The sequence below is a fragment of the Myotis brandtii genome, unplaced genomic scaffold (assembly GCF_000412655.1).
Source record: "Myotis brandtii unplaced genomic scaffold, ASM41265v1 scaffold197, whole genome shotgun sequence".
NCBI classification, from domain to species: Eukaryota; Metazoa; Chordata; class Mammalia; order Chiroptera; family Vespertilionidae; genus Myotis; species Myotis brandtii.
Window position 1 is genome coordinate 81779 of NW_005357346.1, and position 9415 is coordinate 91193.

The following is a 9415-nucleotide window of genomic DNA, read 5'->3' on the forward strand; positions in this document are numbered from 1 at the left end:
ACGCAAAGCCGTGGTCTTCATTGGTCTTCATTGTCCCTGCTCCTGGGCCATCGTTGGTCCTTGGTAATGCTTATCAAATTGAAGGGATTGAAATCAAAGGGCAACAGATATTAGAATCTGATTCAATAAACCAAGTAAAATTAGGCTTTTATTTTTTTTTGTTGTTGTTGTTAATGCTCACGCAAAATTCAAATCTTGCGTGAATTTTGGGACACCCTATAGAAGACTACATGAGTTAAGGGGGTTTATACTTGCTAATTTTTTTTGCTTGTTTGTTTGTTTTGGAGTTTTTTGTTAATACTCACCCAAGGATATTTTTCCATTGATTTTTAGGGAGAGTAGAAGAGAGAGGGAAACACAGAGAGAAATATTGATGTGAGAGAAACACATTGATTGGTTGCCTCTTGCATGAGCCCCAACCAGGACCCAGGCCGGGGAGAAGCATGCAACCAAGGTACATGCCCTTGACTGAAATCGAACCCAGGACCCTTTGGTCTGAAGGCTGACACTCTATCCAGTGAGGCAAACCTGCTAGGGCCTTGCTAATGTTATGCTGCTTCAAGTGTTTGGAGAAGGAGAAGCAAATATGGGACAAAGTAAAAAAAGCAGAGGGACTAAAAGAACAATCAAAAACAGAAATATTATTCTGAAATGAAAACCTATGGTCATCTCATTTACATAAATTGGTACGTTTCTGTGTATATGCATATTTATCTAGCCTGTACCAGCAATGTGTAGCTGCATGTATTGAGTGTGCTTTTCTACACACCTTCTACATACTAACTTATTTAACCTTCACAACAACCCCATGAGATTCAAACTATCATTATCCTCATTTAACAAATGAGAAAACTAAGAGGTTGAATTACTTTCCTGAATTTACAGGGCTGTTTAGCTCCAGGACTCGGATTTGAACTCGGGCAGTGAAACCCTGAAGCCTTGCTCTGCACCACTAGACACACTGGCTCCTAACCAGTTTACTAGTATTTCCAGGACGTATCATTAAGCCAAATACACACTTGCAATGTAAAGGGTATAATATGATTTTATTTCAGTAAAAAAAGAAACTTCTATAGGTATATATATTTGTTTGGGCAAGAAGAAAGATGTAGCAGTCCAGTCTGCCGGCAAATTTATTATTTCCGGTAGGTGAGAATGGATATAAAGACAACAGTGAGACGATTGTGATATATATGCATCACAATTGGTCTGAGTCTCTTAAGTGGTATAAAAATTTATGAATCACGGAGATGTTTTTTCTCATTTAGGACTCTTTGATATTTAAGTAACATTTGTTCAGTGGGAATTTCAGGCGTGAAAAGCTTTATGAAGAAGGTGCATAGGGAAGATTTTGAGAAGTCAGAAGAATACCACGAGGGGAGCTGAGGGCAGAAAACCATAAGCCATCTCCTAGACGTCTTTGTTTTGAGTACCCGGGCTAGCACAAGCATTTCTGTATGAAAGCAGTGTTCATAAGCCTCAAGTGGCCTAGGTGTACATGGCCTTCAATGCCAGGATTAGAAGCGCATTGTTCTTTGAGCAAGTGGACTGGGCACCTGCGACAATGGGCCTCTTAACATTGTGAACTAACGCCGTGAGAAGCTGACACGAGTGCCGTGCAGACACCTGACACGGCCCAAACCTTGGCTCCCGCTGGCAAACACTGGCCCCATCCCGAGATTGCTTTAGTCTGTGTGGCTTGTCCTCTGATCGAGAGGACCCCTCAGGGTGTCAGGGTGGGAATGTGTCTGCAGAAGCACTCTCCCCATCAAGTCCCTATACCTGCCTTAGGAAGCTCATGCCATCACTACTTTGCCAGAAGCTAAATAAACGCCCCCATCCACAAGGGGGCACATTCCGTTTCTCCTGCCCACTCTGGGCAGCTGAATAAGAAACTCCCCAGAGCTGATATGCAGCTGGCCCTTCCTCTCACCTGTGTCCTAAGGAGAACATCCAAGGCAGCAGGAGTGGGTGTAGTGGATGGGAGACAAAGGCAAACAAATAAAACGGGACGTTGTCTAAAATTTAGAGTCAGCTCTCTGGGAACAAGCATCACGTCGCCGAAACAGATCAGCAACTTCTGTCACCGACATTCTCTTGCCTAGAAAACAAGGCCTTGCAAACTAAAAACTATTTGTTAGAGTTATGATTGTTTTAAACCACTCCCATTAGTAAAACAGATGTTGAAACAAATCTAGGAATTTGGTGCTTATTAAAATACATTGGCTGCTTGATGGACTTTAGCTGCATTGCATACCCTTAGATGCCAACTCTGTAACATGGCCCGGCTCACTGACTACGGCCTCAACTATTGACTGTAACTGCTGTGGAGTCACTTAACCTAAAATATTGTCGTCGCTCCATTCTCAAAATGCTTCCTTGTAACTGAATTCAAACCCTGAAATAATATTAAAGTGACATATTTATGGCCAGGGGACAGATATTAAAAGGTGATTCATTAAAGGGTCAGTGAACTGACTTGTTCAGCTATGCACACTGGCTAACACAGCAGGGATTCTCTTTGTCAAATAGGGGACATAGAAAGATGTCTTATAATAGAGGGCTGGTTGGAGTCCAAAGAGCCCATGTAGTTCCAAGAATACGTGGGAAAAAAAGACGACAACAAAAATACAAACTGAGCCTTAGAGCAAGTTCATATAATGCAAGATGGATCGTTTGAAAGGAATATACGCAGCTATTTCACAGTAGCAATAGCTCCATTAAAAGGGAAGGCTCACTCCCTTCAGTTTAACAATCTGTAGGCTGTGGGAAGCCGTGTGTAAACAACCATACTATTCATACGTGAATATTGTATAACTGAGCTCTTTCTCTTCCTTCCTAGGGATTCTTGTGTGTTCATGGGACTCGACCCCATTGATAAAGCCACGTCCAGACTCCCGGGCTCTGGGAAGGAAAGAAGGACGAAGCAGTAAATCACTGATTTTGGAGTTTTAAAAACCAAAGTCGTTATGTAAACATCAAATTGGAAAAACAGTAATGTATAAAATCCAAGGGACACAAAGGTTACCTGGGCTGGAAAAGGAGAGAAAAATCAGAGAGAGGAAGAGAGATTAGACGCTCCTAAATCTTGTGAAGAGGCCTGTACCTGCCTGAGCCTAGGCCAGGGCTAGCAGGGGGAGGATGCATCTCCCCAAGAAGGTTTGGGATTCCAGCAAAGCCTGGGAGCTGAAACCTGCTTCAGAAGACCCCAGTAAGGCAGCACATTTCCTTAAGATGCACTGTGCCCCGCTCAGCACGGGGGTGTTTGAGAAGCAATGACTGCATACGGTATCCGGCCAAAAGGGGACCAAATGGCCTCAGAGAATCCCCTGTGGACCCAGAATGCACAAGGGAACAGCCACACATTTCTGGTGTCTCCTGAGAGGGGCTCAGAAACTGCTAAGCAGACTTGATGTTTAGGACAAGGAAGATACAACCTGTGAGGACTCAGTGATCAGAGATGACACAGCAAATGCTACCAAGGCAGATGTCATAACAAGGACATGAACCACGGAAAGCTCTGGAACCTAGAAGCAAACCCGGGATTTGGGAAAACACTGAATTGACTGAAAAGACCCTGAAACAATGAAAAAAAAACAAAACCCAAATTGATCATGATTAAACTTCTATCTGGTAAAATAGGAAACTTGAAACAAAAGTCAAGTTTGCTTACTAGAAAAATCAAATTATATTTCTTAAACATTCAGGTTTATAGACTAAGAATCATAAGCACATCACATGACTATCTCAAGCATAACTTTTTCCCTGTCCAAAGATAGGTGACAATTTCTGTAAATTTAAAAATATGTTCTTAATAGCCAATAACCAACTAGCACCTATCAATGAAAGTATACATTCTGTGATTTTAAAAAATTATATCATTTAAAGTCATTGAAATGATTAAGTCAAATCTTTTCATCACTATCAAAACGTGTTTGCTTATGGAAGATTAGAGTTAGGCAGATCAGGAGACTTATAAAATGAAATTAAGAGGTGATGTCCCATGTATGACATTTTATTTGAGGATTCTTTAATCCCAATTATTTCTTTGAGTGAATATGGTAGGAACACAGAATAAAGTAGAAAGCAAACTTTCTGGAAGTCACACATCCAAATGAGTACAGCAGCCCCTTAGAAGACCTGCAGAATCTAGCTGTCCCTAGCTCATACACACACACCACACACGTCCACACACTCCTCTATCACTTCCTTGCACTCTCACACTAAAAATATATTCTTAATAGCCAATAACCAACTATCACCTATCAATGAAAATATACATTCTGTGATTTTAAAATATATCATTTAATGTCATTGAAATGATTAAGTCAAATCTTTTCATCACTATCAAAACGTGTTTGCTTATGGAAGATTAGAGTTAGGCAGATCAGGAGACTTATAAAATGAAATTAAGAGGTGATGTCCCATGTATGACATTTTATTTGAGGATTCTTTAATCCCAATTATTTCTTTGAGTGAATATGGTAGGAACACAGAATAAAGTAGAAAGCAAACTTTCTGGAAGTCACACATCCAAATGAGTACATCTTGGATTAATCACACTGGAAAGCCACTAAAGTCTAAGGGTACTAATACTGAAAATATTTTTGGAATCCCCTGTTTGAAGTTGGCTTCTGAGATGGTATATGAACCCCACACAAAAGTAAGTGTTATCACTAGGTTTTAGCCAATTTACAAGCTATTCAAGAAAGAGAGCTAAAAGCCTTTGTAGTCAGGCTTTATCTTTCATGATTAATATTTCAAAGCTAGATACACTTATTCAATAAATTTGATCCCAAACGTTATTAATGGTGTTCACAGCACAAAACCATCCTTAAAGGATGTCCTCACAGCCTGGCCAGTTTAGCTCAGTGGTTACAGCATTGGCCGAAGGACCGAAGGGTCGCTGATTCGTCAAGGGTGTGTACTTGGTTGCAGGCTCAATCCCCAGCCCCGGTTGGGGTGCAAATGGGAAGCAACCAGTCAATGTGTCTATGATGACTCCTGTTCAACAAAATCCTCCCACTACATCCAGTTTTTTATAATAGCAGAGTAAAGATAAAAGGGCTTGTTTTTATCAGATACTTAGGACACAGAAGATTATACTGCAGAGAGCAATAGGTCTTTCTTAGATTGCTTTTTTCATGTTGAAAGAGAATGAAATTCCACAAGTGCTTCTCAGACCGGGCTAGTTTCATCTCTCGCTTGCCAATAATCACACTGGAAAGCCAATAAAATCTAAGGGTACTAATATTGAAAATATTTTTGGAATCCCCTGCTTGAAGTTGGCTTCTGAGATGGTATATGAACCCCACACAAAAGTAAGTGTTATCACTAGGTTTTAGCCAATTTACAAGCTATTCAAGAAAGAGAGCTAAAAGCCTTTGTAGTCAGGCTTTATCTTTCATGATTAATATTTCAAAGCTAGATACACTTATTCAATAAATTTGATCCCAAACGTTATTAATGGTGTTCACAGCACAAAACCATCCTTAAAGGATGTCCTCACAGCCTGGCCAGTTTAGCTCAGTGGTTACAGCATTGACCCAAGGACCAAAGGGTGGCTGATTCGTCAAGGGTGTGTACTTGGTTGCAGGCTTAATCTCCAGCCCCGGTTGGGGTGCAAATGGGAAGCAACCAGTCGATGTGTCTATGATGACTCCTGTTCAACAAAATCCTCCCACTACATCCAGTTTTTTATAATAGCAGAGTAAAGATAAAAGGGCTTGTTTTTATCAGATACTTAGGACATCGAAGATTATACTCCAGAGAGCAATAGGTCTTTCTTAGATTACTTTTTTCATGTTGAAAGAGAATGAAATTCCACTTGTGCTTCTCAGACCGGGCTAGTTTCATCTCTCGCTTGCAGTGGCTCCTAACTCTCTCTAACTCGAGCTCACATTCTCCCTCGAATTTCTCATCTGCCTGGCCAGTTTAGCTCAGTGGTTACAGCATTGACCCAAGGACCAAAGGGTGGCTGATTCGTCAAGGGTGTGTACTTGGTTGCAGGCTTAATCTCCAGCCCCGGTTGGGGTGCAAATGGGAAGCAACCAGTCGATGTGTCTATGATGACTCCTGTTCAACAAAATCCTCCCACTACATCCAGTTTTTTATAATAGCAGAGTAAAGATAAAAGGGCTTGTTTTTATCAGATACTTAGGACACAGAAGATTATACTGCAGAGAGCAATAGGTCTTTCTTAGATTGCTTTTTTCATGTTGAAAGAGAATGAAATTCCACAAGTGCTTCTCAGACCGGGCTAGTTTCATCTCTCGCTTGCAGTGGCCCCTAACTCTCTCTAACTCGAGCTCACATTCTCCCTCGAATTTCTCATCTCTCATCTCTTATCCCCATCTCTATCTCTAAATCTATTTCTATCTCTATGTCTCTCTGATTTTGCTCTTGACTCCTCCAATCCATTGGCCATATAGCAGCCAGAGTGGTCTTTTAAAACTGCAAATGTGATCGCATCCCTTCCTTGCATAAAACTTTTCAAAAAGTTTCTATTGCACTTAGAATAAAAGATCAAGTCCTTAGCATGACCACATGGTCCTGAATGATTGGCTCTGTGTATTTTTCTTACCTCATTTTGACCTCTCTCCCTTCCACCCACTGTCCTTGAGCCACACAAGACTGAGTTCTTCCATCCCCTGGTTGTGCACTTATACTCTACCCATTGTCTTCACTAGCTCTTTCCTACTTATCCCTCAATTTCATAAAGAGGCCTTCCATGAATCTCCAGTTACCTTATTTCTTATCATTATGAATTCATGGATTGAAACATTTGGAGAATTTCAGTTTATTGCAAATATTATCCTACTCAAATTTTCCCAATTTTATCTAATAATAACCTTTTAAATTTGATGACTCAATGGCTTATTAGTCTGAAGAGCTTCTTCACTATATGGTAAGATGGTCCAGGTTCATCTCCTCATCAATTTTTAGAAATTTTCCCAAGCAATTTTTAGATTTATTGCAATTATTATCCCACTCAAATTTCCCCAATTTTATCTAATAGTACCCTTTTAAATTTGATGAACCAATAACATAGCCTTATTAGCCTGAAGTGCTTCTTCACTACATGATATGATAAGATGGTCCAGGTTCATCTCATCAATTTTTAGAAATTTTCCCAAGCAATTTTTAGAAATTTCACAAAGCACTAAGTGCTTTGTTTTTTAAAGAAGTGTGTCCAAGTGTGAACTTAGGAGTCATCCCGTTCTAGAAGGGAGCCCTAGTTCATTCATTGTGACAGTTCACCTCTGGGTCTATTGCTCTAGCCCTTTCGATCTTACCATGAGCCCCTTGCGCTTGACTGCTACTGGACTGGGCAAAACCCCTCCCAGTTCACACAAAGGATTATTGCAGGAAGTTAAACCTTGTAAAGTGAATAATTCCAGAATGTAAAATTCAGGAGTCCAATATACAGAAAACAACCCAGAGACTTGGAGCCCAACAAAACAAAGAATTCACACCCGGGAAAACAGAGATAAGAGGAAAATTGAAAAGAAACTTTAAACTAGTTCTTTTTTAAATGAACAATGAGAGGTTTAGTAACTTACCTAAGTTAACCCAGCTGGCAAGTTCAAACCAGGCAATCTAACTGCAGAGTCCACTTTCACAACCATTGTATTATGATGTACTGACTTCTCACATTGTTCCTGAACTAAAAGGATTGACATCCACCATAGCAGGCTTCCTTGCTCTAATCTCAGAGTTTAGACCCTCTTCCTTAAGCTGATATTCTTATATTTGGCATCACAATACCATCAAAGCAACCTACAATTGTACCATCAAGAAAACAGCAAGATAAATACAGGTCTCCCCTAACTCTGGAAAATTCATCTCTCTGTGGAACATTCCTATTATACTGCTCAGGATAGGCATGGAAACACTAAACATACTCTCAGCCGTTTGTGGGGAAATTACCAGATGGACTCCTTATATAAACATAACCTATGACGGGGAGGTGGGGATGAGAGGTGATCTGGCTGGCTGTGATTTCATAACTTACATCATCCATAGATTAGCATGTTTAACGATTTTTCTGAGACAGTCTCACTGAATTTTATGAATTACGTGTTCCACTTGCTTTTATTTATTACACATGCTTTTGATTACCACCCGATGAAATAGCATTGTGGCAAAGCTGATCGCTAATTTCCCTCTAATAAAATAACACTTTGTTAACATCTTTACATTCTGAGAGTCAGAAAGGAGAATTTTTGACATTTTATGAAGTCAGCATTATCCTGACACAAAAGCAATAGCAAGGCAATACAAAAGAAGGAAACTGCCACTGAACACCTCTCATGTACATGTATGTAAAAATCCTCAACAATTATAGGCAGATTTAATCTAACACACACACACACTCACACACACACACACCCAAAACACACACACACACACACACAACCCAGAACACATACACACACACAAACACACACCAAAAAACACACACATCACCCTCACAACTAAGTGGGATTAATCCTGGAAATGTAAGGCAATTTAACATTCAAAATTTATTTTTAAAGTACCATTGATAGCAGCTCAAGAAAATGAAATACTTAGTATAAATCTGTTAAGCTGATTCAAAATTATTTATATGAAAAGGCAAAGGACATAGAAAACAACTCTGAAAGAGAAGAACAAATTTAGAGGACTCACACTACCTGATATCAGACTTACTGTATAGCTATACTAATCAAGATAATATGGTATTAGTGAAAGTATACACACATAAATTAATGAGGCAAAATAGAGAATTCAGAAATAGATCTGAAAATATATAGTCAACTTACTTTGAAGACAAATGCAAAGGCAATATTATGAATAAAATATAGTATTTTCAACAAATGCTGCTGAAACAATTGGGCATTCATATGCAAAAAAAATGTACTTCAACCCATGCCTTATGAAAAAATTAACTCAAAGTAGAAAATGGACCCAAATGTAAAACATAAAATTATAAATATTCTGAAAAATAACCAAAGAAAATGCTCATGAGTTTGGGTTAAGAAAAGAATTTTTTAGATACAACACTAAGAACTTGGTCCATAAGAGAAAAAAAATAGATCCATTATACCTTATAAGAACTAAAATCTGTTTCTCTGTAGAAGGTGGTTAAGCCCTAGCTAGTTTGACTCAGTGGATAGAACGTCAGCCTATGGACTGAAGGGCCCCAGCTTCAATTATGGTCAAGGGCACATGCCCAGGTTTCAGGCTTGATCCCCAGTAGGGGGCTTGCAGGAGGCAGCCAATCAATGATTCTCTCTCATCATTGATGTTTCTCTCTTTCTCTCTTCCTTCCTCTCTGAAATTATATATATATATGGATGGTTAAGAAAATGAAAGAAAAACTACAGTAAAAATACCTTCAAATCACAAATTCAACTAAGGGCTTATACCCATA